The sequence below is a fragment of the Lepisosteus oculatus genome, chromosome 19 (assembly GCF_040954835.1).
Source record: "Lepisosteus oculatus isolate fLepOcu1 chromosome 19, fLepOcu1.hap2, whole genome shotgun sequence".
Lineage (NCBI taxonomy): Eukaryota > Metazoa > Chordata > Actinopteri > Semionotiformes > Lepisosteidae > Lepisosteus > Lepisosteus oculatus.
The window spans coordinates 3057169-3072797 of NC_090714.1; the positions used below are offsets into that span (position 1 = coordinate 3057169).

At 41.9% G+C, this 15629-nt stretch overlaps 2 long non-coding RNA genes across 2 annotated transcripts; both read left to right on the forward strand.

The window, feature by feature from the left end:
- Positions 1-1002: 1002 nt before the first annotated feature.
- LOC138224279 (uncharacterized) lies at positions 1003-10601 on the forward strand. The gene is made up of 8 exons (XR_011182702.1): positions 1003-2799; positions 3251-3301; positions 3809-4149; positions 6147-6234; positions 7255-7331; positions 8931-9085; positions 9973-10072; positions 10440-10601. It is a non-coding gene; the product is annotated as an uncharacterized lncRNA (long non-coding RNA).
- A 2977-nt stretch (positions 10602-13578) lies between these two features.
- On the forward strand, positions 13579-15278 carry LOC138224264 (uncharacterized). Its single transcript, XR_011182672.1, has 4 exons — positions 13579-13729; positions 13867-13947; positions 14163-14219; positions 14727-15278. It is a non-coding gene; the product is annotated as an uncharacterized lncRNA (long non-coding RNA).
- The last annotated feature ends 351 nt before the right edge of the window (positions 15279-15629 follow it).

Consider the following 15629-nt stretch of genomic DNA (forward strand, 5'->3'; position numbering starts at 1 on the left):
ACATGAACGCAGGGAGAGCATACAAACTCCACAGGGAAAGTGGCCCAGGATTGACCCCAGGTGCAAGGCAGCAATGCTGACCTCTGCGCCACTGTGCCTCCCACAATTGTCTCATTTAGCATCACCACCGAAAAGTTTGGGAATGAAATTGTTAAATCGGGGGAAATTGCCCCAAGACCAGGATTGGACTCATTAACAGGGTGCTAAAGAGATATGTACTTTATGAGCAATGACACACGGCTAGGTTTGTTGTTTTAGGCGATTATGGGGGCAGTCGCCGTCTCTATCTAGATTGTAACAGGTCAGTATGTACCAAACAGAGCGCCGTCCTTCTGGAACGCCAGCAGCCGCAGTCTCCCCTCGTTGCCAGCGTTCAGTTCAGCTCAGCGTGCGTCCTGATCGCTGCGGCGAAAGAAAGGAGCGTCTTTGGAAGGAGGTGGTGTTCAGTGCGCGGGGAAAGCTGTCCGTCTCGCTGCCTGTCGCCTTTCAAAAAACCCCATTGAGATTCATGCCGAGACTGTAGAGCTGCATTCGGTCACTGTGGAAAAGTGGGCACATAAAACGATCAGGTCCTCAAGAAAGAGCTGGCCTGGGCTGCGGCTATTGAGCTATTTATCACAATGAAGAGCACTTCTGGGTCACGCAGTTCGCTTCAATGAGTACAGTCTATTCAGTGTTGCCAGTGCTCCACTCAGTGGAACACACAGCAGAAGTAACGAGTTATATAATGGAGACAGAGATGGAAAAAGAGAGACCAGATGCCCAAGTGCGTGGGCCGATCCCTATAAATTAGGACTGTTTTCGATTTAATTTGAGCAGTTCCCATGACTCCCTGTGTAACTGTGTAATAAACAACATCTTGTTTTGCTGCTGTCATGTGCAGGAGAGGATAAGGTAAAGCTTTAAGGAGTCAAGAACAGCCACAGAAGCTCAAACGCACCATCTGGTGGCCATGGGTTTCCATAGCAGTGGGTATGGAACTAGTTCCATAAATTATTTCTGTTGGTTCCAGTAGACATTACAGATTTTTTTACCACTTTTTCCAGTTCAGGGTCGTGGGGGAGCCAGAGCCTATCCCAGCAAGCAACAGAGTGCATCCTGGACAGGACACCAGTCCATCTCGGGCAAGATACAGACATACACACTGGTTAACCTATAACCTAAACTGGAGCACCAGAGGAGACCCATGCAAACACAGGGGGAGCATGCAGACTCCACACAGACACACCTCAAGAACTCAACCCAGGGCCCCAGCACTGCAAGACAGTAACGCCAACTACAGAACTACTGTGCTGCCCTACAGAAACGATAATCGGGTTGGAAATTTTGACATAAATCACTGAAAAGAAGCTACAGTGAAATATTGCATTCTCCAGCCATTTTCAGACTGAATACAGCATTTTAATGTTGCATCATTTATTTTACACCAGTTGCTCTGCTGGTTTTTGATCAAACTGGGCCCTTCATCACCAGGGCTCATTAGTACCTGTAACTGATCTGCTTGTTGCATTAAACATTTTCCTGCACTCAGCTCCATGTTGTTGAAAGATACCTTATGAAAGTGTAATATTTACAACAGCATGAGATCACAGAACGCAGTGCAGTCTGCCCCCATATTTCTGTCTAAGCAGCTCTAAATAGGTCATCAGCTGATGAACAGACACAAGTAGGCAGCACACATCATCAGCGAGTTGATGGTTTTAATTCTGCGTAAGGTTCTGTTTCCGGGACATTTGAAGGAGCCCGGTCCAGAAACTCACACACTAGCACAGGGTTTGTACCCATTACCGAAAACGATTGGCTCATAACGAAAATCTTATCTGACATTTTAAGAACTGAAAAATTGGGCTGCAATGCAGGATTAAGCTAGAGCAAAAAAAAACCCTGGGGTGGTCTTGAAAACCCAGGCCTGGAGAGAAGCCTAAACCGGCAAGCAGATCCGTTATAGCAGCAGGCAGCACCGGTGATGAAGGGCGCAGCTGGGACACTGCATCACTGTGACCCCCATTTTCACCCAAGATATCCCTGAAATGAGCCCCTGCAATGTTAATCCTTCTAAGAAGGCCTCCCTCCAGAAAACCACGTCATCCAGGTGATGTTGACAGCCTGGGGCAGGAGGGTACTTGCACGTTAGTTTTACATTTAGCTGGCAAAATAACTTTTCATTTGAAACCCCAGACCTATACTTCCCTGGCTCAATCCCAGCCCTATTTATAGCTCCCTAAAAAGACGCCAGAAAACAGAAAGAACCAAAGATTCTCAAGCTACATGAATTCCGTGAAGTTGGTCCCCCTGCAAACGGCACAAACGTTGAAACGCACCGCTTGCGTTTGTCCTGCTTTTCGTTCCCAAGATATAGCGCCTTCCGTCTCGTGACCAAGACTGCTAGTAACCAACCCTCTGGAAAGTTCAAGCACTCTATTCCTGGATGCGAGGGTAAAAATACTTCTTTGTATTGAAGTATTGATAAAGTTACCTTATTGAAACTTTATTTGAACGTTTATGATTTGTTGTCAATTCAGTTGAACTCAAAATACTTTATTTTTCTGACACACGACATGCAGGCTCCCCCAACTCTACTGCAAATTTTGATTCTTTATTTTGCACTGTCATTTGAAAAGATAAACAAGTCATGTCCAGTCGCAGAAAAGCGCATAACAGATGCGCCTTGGTAATCCTAATGCTTGAAAAGCGAGCAAACAGGGGGAACCTGTATAAGAGTCCACAGCTGTCATTCACGAGCCGAGCCCCTCTCCAGAGTGACCACAGGTGCGTCCGGCAAGATGGCGGCGGCGTTAGGTGCGGTTTTGCGTTTTATTTCGAATTTTATTTTAAATGCACAAAAATCAAATTTCACTTTGAGGAAAGCTAGACAAAAATGTTTTGTCGTTGCTATTTCTGTTAATTGCATTTCTTTCGGCTTAATTTGTGTTTAATCCGAAATGAATGTTCTGTCCGTTTGAGCGTACTTTTTTGATCACGTGAGGGAAATGGCAGAAATTTAAAAGTCTGCATTAAGTGTTCTTATACTATCTGTCATGTAAGTAGGTTTTTTTTAAAGATATGGTTTCTCTAGGTCTGTTTCTTTTAACGAAATAAGGCTACAATTTACCTTCAAACACAGTCAGTAGGTGTGTAAACTCTCCTTTTTGGATTCGAGCTATAATAACGCTTTCTGCTCCGAAATGATAAAGTATTGTAAAGATCAAATTTACTAATTCGTACGTTTGTTTTTTTTAAATACATACAGGTGAGAAAATGAACAGGCCTCCAGTTATGAACAATGTTTTTTTTTTCCTGGGTAAGTTCTATTCCTGTCTTCCAGCGTACTATTTATATTTGAGTAACTCGATATTCCACTGCATTTTAACACCCGAACGGGTTTATACTAACTATATAACTTCGTTTTGTTGTTCTTTTGTTCAATAAAAATAGGAAACTCTAAGGCGCTGGTCATTTTTGTGGTTTGTATTCATCGGTTGAAAGCATTGGGTAAAAATGGATACTACTAACAGTTTAACGATGGTTTTCAAAGCAAGGAGTTAAGTCGAAGATGATACACGTTATACTTACATTTACAAATAGCATTGAATTTCTTTGTGGCTGAACGTATATTCTAAATATTGTAAGTAGTGGCACTGGGATGTATCGGTGATTTCTCTTGAAGCTGCTATTGGTTTCTTGAATTCTATTTGAAATTTGAAATTAGCCAGCTTATATAAAAAGTGAATAGACTTCAGCACATTAAGAGAATTGATTCTGCACATCTGATATCTTGTTAACTTTATCCCATTTCTTTTGTCTTCAGTTCTGCAGCTCCTGATGCTTGGATCTTGGAAGTCCTCATAGAGCTCATCAACTGGACGAGAACGGAGTTCACGTCTGCAAAATCTAGAAGCTTATTTTTCAAAAAGGGGTATGTACAATGACTTGCATTGATCTATCTTGTACAGTATGTCTTGGCAGCATGCTGTTGTGGAATCTAATCTTTGTCACAAGAACCCCATTTCAAGGGACTAACTAGGCTTGGAGGCTCTTGAGGAAAGCTGTATACCAGGAGGAGCCCACTGTTTTCCTATCTTGAATCCAGAAACCCAGCTTGACCCTGCTGTACAGCCAGTGAGGAGAGATACCTACACTGAAATCCAGGTAGGGCACTGCTGTACTTAGCTCGGCTGTTGAAATGGGTAGCAATTGAAGGTACTGTGGATAAAAGCATCAGTCTAACAATCCATTTCTTTTGAGCTAAAGTGAGCTTCCTTACAGCAGTACCTTACCTGGGGGTGATCTGTGATGCGCTCTTTTTTTTCTCCCCTGCCTGGAGCTCTGTTGATCACATGGGAAGAATGAATCTCTCCACAGGAATGGGATATCCTCCACATTGCATCTGTAATGTAAACAAAGCTATTTGGTGTGTATGGTCATCCTCTGATCTCCTGTCATGTCCTTGACTGATCTTGTAACAACTGTATTGTGACTGGGCAATAAAGTGAAGGTGTCACTGGAAGTTTTTCTTTGTTTGCAGCCATTGACCTCTATGTACTGTCCCCTGCAGTGGTACTACGACACTATAATCTCAGATGCTTTTTGACCTGAATATCAGTGGGAGAACAGTAATTGATAACCCTACCTTCAGGGAAAGCTTTTCTTGGGTGACAATGCCACCTGGAGGAAAATGTCTATATCATAAAATGTATAATTAGGGAAAGTTGGGGGAATAAACTGTTCAGTCTTAATAGAGAAGTCACACCTTGCACTAATCAATGAGCTTCAGTTCTGCTGTTGTCACGCCTGTAATGCACAGATTAAATAGCCCCAGCCTTGCAACTGCAGAAGAACACTAGTATTGACAGGACCAATGGAGCACAGGCTGGTCAGTGATGCTACAGCACAGTGACCAAGGTGCCAAGCTGGGATTTGGCCTCTTCCCACCTGAGGTGTGGCAGCTTTCTGCAGCTGCTGCAGGACTGTTTCCTTCTCAAAGGTGTGGAGTACCTTAACTGCCATTTCTGAATTGTGTAAGGACCCTGCCCTGCAATCCCACCATAAACCTGTCCAGAAACCTTTAACCCTTTGAAAATGTCTTTTCTGCACAAGACTAGAGCAGGCATCTCCATACTTTATCCTGAAAAACACTGATTGAGTTGTGTTATACAAGTCACCCCGTTTACCTAAGAGCACTCGGCAGATGTATTCGGCTGTTAAGTAATTTGATCACTGACTGATAGGAGCTCCTTACCTTGAAGGGTCTTCTAGTTTTTGTTGCAACTTGTTAACTTCACCTAGAGGTCCTTAAAATATTATTTAATAATTATCACATATAGAACCTGCTGAGCTCAGGCTCCCCAAAAGCGGGCTTGAGAGAGGCTTGGATTAACCTAGAGCAGATAGTGTCTGAAAAGTGTAGTGATGGGGAACATCTATTTCAGTACTGTATTAGATTTATTTGCAGTCCGGTAAATGGCAAAATTACCCTTCTTCTTTAGCTATTTTGTTTAACTGCTTCACATATGCCTGTGTGGAGGGGAGCTGGGGGCAGGCATGTAATTATTTGGTAACTTAACATTAATGCAGAATGCAGGGGATTTCACAAAGCTTGCATTAGTGTCACATATGCAAAAATATGTAGACTGAGAGACCAGAGCTGGTTAACATTTCAGGACCGAATAGCCTCATCTTCATGGGTTGAAGGTTTGTAGCCCATTGTAGTCAATGTATTACTGCACAAAACTGAAGTACAAGACTATGTCCTTTGTGTAGATAGTTCTTTACATATTGGGAGGGATTCACTTTATCTGTCATGGAAATATAGCAGTACCTAGTTAGACACCAACACATACAGAAATGAGAAATTAAATTAATTAATTGGGAAACATTAAGACGCCTAGGTTGTTCATATAGACTAGAATAAAGGCAGGACTCCAGGGTTAACACCCCTACACTTTAATCTTTATGTTCCTTGCTTAAACATATCATCTAAGGATTGAACATCTTACTGCAAGGGGTAAGATGGAAGAGCACTACCTACAGGTCTCTCCCACCCTACACACCACTTGCAATAACAGCTTAGATTTGGAGGCTCTGTATCAGTCCTGAGTGGGTTCAGAGTGGCTTAATATGAGGTCATGCCAGTTTATTTTTTCCAGATCTGCTAACTGACTGAAGAGGTGAGGAGTTTCTATTGGACAAAGCTCAGCTGCGGTGGGGGGACAGGAGTACCTGTGTTCCCTATTGGTCAGTTGTTCATATACTAAAGAGCTGTTTCTATTGGTCAATAAGAGGAGGCGTCTGTTCAATTCCAATTGGTCAGACATAAGGATCTGAGCAGCCAATCATATCATTTTCTAGGTAGCCAGTGACGCTAGATGATAATCTTCATGCACACCTCTATGAAATAGTATATGTTTGAAGTTTCTAAAAGTACAGAACTGGTAGGATTACAAAAAACACATTTTGTTTAATTTAAATAGAAGACAACCTTCTAACCTCTGAATCATTTTTACGTCTTCGGGAATACCCTTTGTATTATAATGACCACAAACGAGTAAGAGCAGAGCTTGTAACAGGTATCATGTTAGACAGCAGAATCCACGTTTAAAAAATGCTGTGTATATTGGCATGTAGATATTTATAAATGTTTCTCATATGTATCTTGTATGGTGTTTATTCCAACTGCTCTGGACGTTGTTTTTGTGCAAACTCGTTGGTTCTGGTTTTAGCACATAATTTTAACAGTGTAGGACTCAGTCAGTTTCCTGAAGCAGGAGACAATTGTTAATGATTAACTACAAATCAAGTAAATGCAGTGAAAACTAAGTAAAAACTCTGTCATTTCAAAGCCACAAATGTTTAAAAGTAATAAAATTGCATTTGTACCCTAGTGCCGTTATTGACAAGAAATAATTTAATGTTGTCAGCTATTACCTACACTTGAAGCAGGCTTTCACTTTCATGCAGATTATTTTCAATTGGAACAGTCCAGTAGACTTTCTGTAGGGATGATGCAGCCACCTCACAAACATAATACACAAAATGAAGTAAAGCCAGACTCCCCCATATCAGGATGTTTGAGCATAGCTTGACCTGGACAAGAGTTGCACCAAGAGCATTCATATAAGATGAGAGATTCCTAATCCCCATATCTGTGACAGTCTTCTCTCTAATCAGAGAACTGAAACTCATTAGTGTTCATTTTCTAATGAGAGGACTATCTCCAGTTTTAATCGAGAGTGTGTGCATTGTGTTTTATTTCAGACCTGAAGACATCTTCTTCTGGGAAAGAGAGATCCTGCACACTGAGTTCATTGGAGGACAAAGCTGCCACAATGCGGGTAGGAGTATCTGTGCTCTGCCGGCACACAGCCTGTGTTTTACAGTCCAGGCTCTTTTGCACAAAACACCCTGTCAAATGTAAAGCGCTTTGTAAAATAACATCTCTTCCCTCGTGTATTCTTGTGTCTGTCAGTATCACATGTGCACCTGTCCTTCTCCAGCAGTGTCTGGACATGAACTAGATTCTCTAAGTATCACTCTGTCCACCAGCTTCACTGGTTGAACGTGAATGTTCTTGTAAAATGCTTATTCATGGACAGTAAACGTGATGTTTGGTTTATTGTATGCATATTCTCCCGATGTCCAATTTAAAACTGCCTCAGAAATTATCCATAATTATATTCAAAGGCTATGTGCATTGTACACTAGTTCTGTCCCCACTGTTTTCCACACTTTACACTAGCGATTGTGTAAACCATTATGACAGCTGTTTGATTATCAACTTTGTGGATGATGTCACCTTGATTGGACATTTGAATGATGACACATACAATACCAGACAGGAGAGAAATCATTTTTATAATTGGTATCAGGATAATTCACTGTTTTTAAACTCAAAACAAAGGAAATGAAAATTGAATTCAGAAACAAATGTTCTATTCTTTTGAACTGTGAAAGGAAAAGATATTGAAAGAGTAAACGAAAATAAATGCCTTGGCACTATTATTGAGTGTAAATTCACTTGGACCATCGATACAGAGGCAAGGTATTTGAAGGCGCAACAAAGGTTGTGTTTTTTAAGGAAGTTAAGGAGTTTTAATGTCGAAAGCACAATGATGACACTTTTATTTATAAGAGTTTTATTCAGAGCATGCTACCCTTTTGTATTCAGAGGTGGGGAGGTGTCTTGTCCTTGCAGAAGAAAAAGAAGTTGAATAAAGTGATCAGGACTGATGGCAAGATTACCAGGACATCCTTGGACTCAATAACATGTCTGATAGAACAACATATTATTAAATCTTAGATGACCCTGCTCATCCACTCTTTTTAGAATAGACTCTCCTACCCTCTGGGGGGGGGGTACCAGATTCACTGTATAAAGATTGAGAGAACATGTACTCCCTTTATACCTAAAAGCATTCAATTGTTGAACAACAAAAAACATTGTTTGGAGGTAGGGATCTCATTACTGTTATTGTTTTAAACACTTCACTAGCTAATTGCCTGTTCTTAATTGTATGATACTCAGTTGAGCTCTGACAGAGCAATGTTATAAATGTTGCTTTGTATCATGGTATTGCACTGTTGTTGCTATGTTGTGTTAGTGTCATATACTGTATGTTATATGTTAATGAGCTCAAATTCCCTTAGGGACAATGAAAGTTATTCATTCATTCAATTTATGATACTTTTTAGAAGAGACTGAAAGAGGACAAGAAAAGTTTTATTTTATCAAGGTAAACTTGTTTTTTGCCTAAGGTGTGTTCTGGTCTGGTTCTGATCGACCCGACAGATGACTGAAACCCCCACGGCATCACACTGTCATTTAGTTTACATGGAATATTTCCTACCTAAGAGCAACGTGTTTCAATCTGAAGTCTAGCTTTTTGATTTTGAATAGAAAGCCTGACATGACTTTCACTTTCCTATTTTCTCAGCAACAGTCTGGCCTCCCGGAGTCTCCTGTTGAATTCGCTCTCTGCCTGTTCTCACTCCTCCAGCTGGTCTGTGGAGAGCGAGCAGCTGCGACAGGTCACCCCTGAGGCTGGAGGAAGGGCTCTCCTGTGGGTGAAGTGTCCTGTTCTCCTGTGGGGTGAGCAGTACTTCATCAGCACAGCTGATCTTAAGGTCTTCTGTAACTGAAGGGATTGATTTGTGTTTATTTTACTTTAGCGACTTCCTCAGATCTTATGAAAAGAGTGTTTTGTTATTTGCACGGTGGCTGTCAGTGTCTGAGTAGGCGGCACTCTTCCCTGTGGCCCACATTTCCATACCAAAGCCCCAGTACAGAGACTCCTGGAGTGAAATTTAATTTTCCTGGGTCCTACAGGCCTCAGACAGGTCATTTCAACTCATCGTCTTGGAGTTTTGGTTTGTCTGGCAGCTTGTTTTTATCACAGTTATTTGAGCTAAGAATTTACATCCTTACATTTACATACAGCCCCAGTACAAAGATGCCTGAAGTACCTGTGTCCTACAGGTGCTACTCTTGGAGTTTTATCTGGAACTCAGTATTGCTAACAGGTTATTTTACATGCTTCTGGACTTAGCATGTCAAGTCCAGCCTTACCTGATGCAGCTCTAGAGGAGATAAAAACGTATGGACATGAATGGTATGACTTTAAGGCCACTTTGTCCTAGCAGAAATCCATCCCTGACACTTGTGCTGTTATTTTAGACTACTTTAATTGGGTTGTGTTGGTCTGGCAGCTTGTTTTTTCTTGGTGCTCTTTTGTTATTGGTACTCTGGGGCAGTGTAAAACTAGCATGGGGAAGGCCAGTAACTATTGGCAAAATACCAAGGGACATTGGGCAGTCTGATATTTAGGCTTATAATGATTTTTAAGACCAATTTCTATTTATGAAACAGACATTAAATGGTTACATAGCAGGTGTCGTTCCATGTAGCCTTTTTACATAGTGAAATCTAATTTTTATATTTGTTGATGGTTTCTGATTGTATTTCTTAACTCTCAACAGTGCTGACGATCACAGGCCTTTCCCCTGAGTCCCTGAGCTGGGGGGGATCACGAGGACACCTGGACACTCAACACAGTCTGCAGCCTCACCTGCATGAGAGGTCATTCTGAACAGCAGGTTCTTATGTCATTAAGAGGGAGTTATGATGCAGGGTTTTGTCTTTCAGGGGAGTAAAAAATATGTACATTCCCAGTTTCTTAAATGTGTATATGAAAAGATTGAATTATTAGGAAAACAGTGAAGTTTGTATCACTAGATACATTCTCGGTTTTCAGTAACATAGCTCTGCACCTGGAGTAGCAAACACTGTACCTTGTATCTCTGTCTCCTGTATTTCAAAGAATCAGTTTGTTTTATTTAATGAAAAAAAGGTAATGTAAACTAGTTTTATAAGTAAACTAAGAATGGTTTTCCTTATGAAATTTGCCCCCCCGAGTAAACCTCCAGTTTCTTTGTCCATGTTGTAGGTACGATCCAGATTTCTTGGAAAACTGGATTGACATGAAGGTTGATTTACAATTGATCTCTATTTGCCCCTGAAGTGGTGTTAAATGAAGATTGGTGTGAAGACCTTTTGAGTTGGATTCTGCTGCATGCACATTAAAAGTTCTTTTTAGCATTAATGCTGTTCTACCAGATCAGCTCTGGGCAAGAGCAATATTCACTTAGAGGGGGCTGTGATATTAAGCAATTCAAGCATGGTTAAATGGGAGATTTTACCAAAGGTAATAGTGGAAGTTGATTGTGTTAGCAAGCAATTGCTTGTCCACAGGCTGCATAGCTTTGAGTCTATTCAAGCAACAGGTGGAGTTTTACTGGCAAGGTGGAGAAAAAAAAACCTTGTGCAACAACTACAGTGGATAAAGATGAAGCACCCTAAATTCATGACTGACAGGCACTCTGAGCAGCGTGCACGGGCAAAGGAAACGTTGACTCGTTCTTTCTACATGAAGCGACACCACTAAAATACCCGAACCCAACCCCGAAATAAGCAAATTGATTTAAGAAACAATCCAAGGACACTAGTTTATTGCAAAACAGTACAGTCGTAACCCGGGCGGCTGTTATCCAGACGCTCCGGCGGTCCGCAGTCTGCAGCCCCGGGAGAGGAAACGCTCCAGTCAGGACAGCCGGCCGGAGAGACGGTGGGCACCTGGGACCGCGAGGTGAGGTGAAAATAAAAGATTTATTAGCAGGGAGGTGTTCAACCGAGCGAAACCCTGTTTTACCCGTACTGACCATTTCCCTGTGGTATTTCCCCCCACCCTCAGATTAAGTGAGCGCAGCTGTGGGCTTCTTCACAATCTACTGCGTTGCCATACTGAGAAAAGTCAGTATCTGGGATTTCTCCGACTACAAACACAAAGCTCTTTCTTTAAACCCGAAAGCAAGAGCAGAGTGCAGACCGGTTGGATTCTCACCTTCGAACTGACCGCTCATCTGTCCAGTTTCACGCCACACGGGAGCTCTGCGTTTCGGCGTCCAGGCTGTTGTAGAGGACAGGAAGGCCGGGGAGCTGGAGAGGAGGAACTAGGGAATAAGACACCTGCTGGAACACCACTAACAGACCTGAGCAAGCACGAAAGATACAGGTAGCCATTTTAATTAGTAGCAACAACGATCCGTTCCATTTCGCCTCTTGATACGAAAGTTGTTGGTTTAGTTTGAGTTCAACGTCTCTTTTGAAAGCCAAAAATCCTTTTCTGAAATCCAGTTAATGGTCGCCTTTTAATTATTCTGAAGCCTTTTCTCTTTTCATTTTGAACTGTTCCTATCCAAATAGAAAGAAAACTTGTCCGACACTCTGCTACCCAAATAAAGCGAAACATCCCGAAATTATTTTCCTGTCCATACAAAGCCGCTATTTAAGGACGAAGACGCACTACTGCTGCCAGAACAATTTTTAAAGGAGACTAATTGAAGGCGGATAAAGATTAATCACACCTGGCTCTGGACTGTTAATTAATTAGAAATGTGTAAAACATGGACTGGATCCTGGAGTTGACATGGATCCCTCAGTCTTTCCGACACAAGTAATTGGAGTCAATCCTATTCCATACTTTTAACTAATCCGGTGAAGAAATAACCTTATTGAAATTTTATTAAGGATTTACGATTTGTTTACAGTTTAATTCAAAATACTATATTCAACCCCATCTATCATCAGCAGGAAAAGGTTATAAGCTAGCGACACCCTTACACGAGAAACAGTTTCAGAATTCCCGTCTTTTAGCTTTGGGTCAAGCAGTAAGAATTATTCTGTTAGTGTTTGACAGTCAGTCTCACCTGTGCTAACTGTACTGTGATTACCGTACTGTACGTCACTCACTGACCGTGGTTCCCTTTTCACTGTCGAACCTGTGTATACAGTGTATAACACGATATAGATTTTTAATGCCTTTTTGAAGTAATCAAAATGAATTTGCATCTCTTAGAGATTGCACTTATGAGTTAATACAAATCTCCTGAACACCTGTCACACTCTGCTTCCACGTCAGCTGTCGGATATTCCTAAACAACACTTTCATTACCTGCACTGTGCACTTGACTACCATAACTTTCACTTATTATAGTTCATGAAATAATAGCGTCTCTCATAGTAATAATAAGAAGCGATGTGATGCCCCATTTATTGCAAAACTGACTTTTACACCCTTGTCACTGTTTTGTTTTCAATGAATACACCAGTTCACTTTCTAGTTACATGCATGGCTTTTTATTTTCAAATCTTTAATCTTTAAAGTTCTATGTGGAACCGTGTCAAACGCCCATGGAAATATAAATATACTATGTCGTGACACCTTCTGTTCTTAAGGAACTAAAGGGATACTCTGCCCGGACACCAGCTAGAGTACAAAACATTTAAACCAATTTAATCGTCCATGTAGTTTTTGTTTAAGCTGTCTTCAGAATCATTACAGACATTTAAAAAATAAATTAATGCTTGATGAGAGGGAAAACAGGGGAACCGCCTCGTCTCGGGGCTGTGACTTGGCTTTAGTCTGAATAAGAGATGTACATGGCCGGTATTTTGCGTGGCCGGCCTGGTGGCTCCGCGGGCTGAAACATCGGACACTTCTAAAGTTCAGAGAGCAGATCGACTCCCGGAGAGTCTTGTGAGTTGAAGTCGAGCCCCGAGCCTCCCCGGCAGTCTGAGACCTAATCCCCGGTCTGAGATCTAATCCCCGGGTGAAGCTCTCATGCTGTCGGGGTGAGTTTGTCGGAGTGGCTGTTCTCTACCACGCCGGCCGTTTTGGGGGGCTCCATTTTCGGGGCCTTCCAAAACAGGGCAAATGGGGGGTTTAAGACCTTTATAAATGCATAGATCGGAATTCAATTCGAAAAAGCAGCCCCTTATACCACTGAGACACCTGCAGGACGGGTGTGGCACTAACAGTGAAAGAGAGGTGCAGTCCTAACTAGGAGCGACAGGGGTCTCTCTCCAGCACATTTCTCTTGATTCGACCAGCTGGCCGCAAGCTAAACGAGCCCGGCGAACAGTTTTGTAAGAGAATGTCACTGAATTGGGTTCTCTGGAAATCCTCAGCCGTTAAATACTAAATTTATGATTTGGTGAGTTCAAGTTTCTATTTATCTTCGGTAGCGTGAGTGTTGAGCCCTTGTAACCGAGTGCACAGCTGTCATTCATGAGCCGAGCCCGCCCCCAGAGTGTCCTTCCTCAGCGGACACGCCCCGTCCACCTGTTCCACAGGTGCGCCCGGCAAGATGGCAGCGGGGAGAGTTTCTGTGGCGTGAGGTGTGTTTGCTTTTTATTTCTAATTTTCTTATTTTAAAGACAAAAACTCAAATTTGACTTTGAGGAAAGCTAGAGAAAATGTATTGTTGTTGCAACATTTGTTAATTGCGTTTGTTCTTGTTTAATTTGTGTTTTAGGACGCCGAAATGAGTGTTCTGTTTGAGCGTGCTCTCGAAGTTTTAAAAGTCTGGTTTCAGCGTTCTTATACTACCTTTCATGTAAGTATGTTTTATTTAAGATATGGCATCTCTAACTCTGTTTCCTTTAACGAAAAAGGGCTGTAATTTATTTTCAAACACTTGCTGTATAAAGTCAGTAGCTGTGTAATCTCTGCTTTTCGGATTCGGGCTATAATAACGCTTACCGCTCAGAAATGATAAAATGTTGTAAAGATGAAATTGACTGATTCGTAAGTTTTTCTTTATTTCTCCAGGTGATTAAATGAAAATGATTTCAAGAACGGACCTCTTATGAAAGTGTTTTTTCCAAGGTAAGTTCTATTCCCACCTTCCGCTAACACTCGATAAAACAACACGTATTTCCCAGCATTTTAACAAAAGAACAGTTTTATACTAACTTGATCACTTTTTTTCGTTTTATGGTGCTTTTTTGGAGTAAACTCTAAAGCGCTGGTTCTTTTTTTGTGATACTTTTATTCATTTATTGAATTCATTGTGTAAAGATGGATAATACAAACACATTTTATCGAAGGTTTTTAAAGCAGAGTTTATTCATATATTATACACGCTGTGTTACCTGGTCTTGTATTTACAAGTAGCATCGAATTTCAATGTGGCTGAACGTATTTTCTAAATATTTAAGAATTGGGACTGAGATGTATTGGTGATTTCTAAGGGTTTATTGTTCAATTTGAGTGTTTTAATATTTCTTTATTCCGGCATTTTATTTAAACAGTTAATAGACTTCAGAACTTCAAGTGAATCAATTCTGCAAGTCCGCTATCCTGTTAACGTGCTCCTTTTTCTTTTGCCTTCAGTTCTGCGGCTCCTGGTTCTCTGCGCTCCGACGATCTCCTTTCCATCAACTCGACGAGCGTTGGCAGGTTCTTCTCTACAATGTGTGCTTTTCCTTGAATTTTATTTTGATATCGGTGGCTTGATCTGTAGTGTACCCTTTGTATACCGATTTATGTTATTGTTAGCCTGCATGTTTCCTGTTGACTGCTGCTATTGTATGTGCTGCGGCTCCTGGTTCTCTGCGATCCGACGATCTCCAGCAATTTATTCTTGACAGTGTGCTGTTTGTTACATTTGATTTTTGTTACCAGTTGCTTGATCTGTAATGTCCCGATTCAGTGCTGTATTTTATTCTTGACCTGCATGTTTTCTGTTGACTGCTGCTATTGTATGTGCTGCGCTCCGACGATCTCCAGCAAATTATTCTTGACAGTGTGCTTTCTGTTACATTTGATTTTTGTTACCAGTTTGATCTGTAGTGTGCTGTATTTTATTCTTGACCTGCATGTTTTCTGTTGACTGCTGCTATTGTATATGCTGTGAATTCTGCAATAAAAACTCATTTCATTGTCTGCATTGTCCTCTATTTTCGAAGGTGTGAAGTGTTGTCTTGCGCGTGCGCCACGCACCGCAAGGCGACAACCCATCGCACTGACCTGGAAAAGTGCGAGGACGCCCGCCTTTTTAGATAGTCTGGGGGGGAATAGGGTCCCTAGGAGGGAGCGAGGGTCTAGCGCTGGGGGGAGGAGAAGGGAGGATAGCTCTAGCCAAGCCCCCTCACTCCCAGCAGGAGGGGAAGGCAGGCTGGAGATGGCCTCGGCCCGAGAGAGAGGAGGCACCCAGGGCGGACACAGCCCATCAGTCACAGCTTGCAACTGACAGCTTTCTAAGTCCACACCCCAGGAGACCTGCCTCTCTGCAGG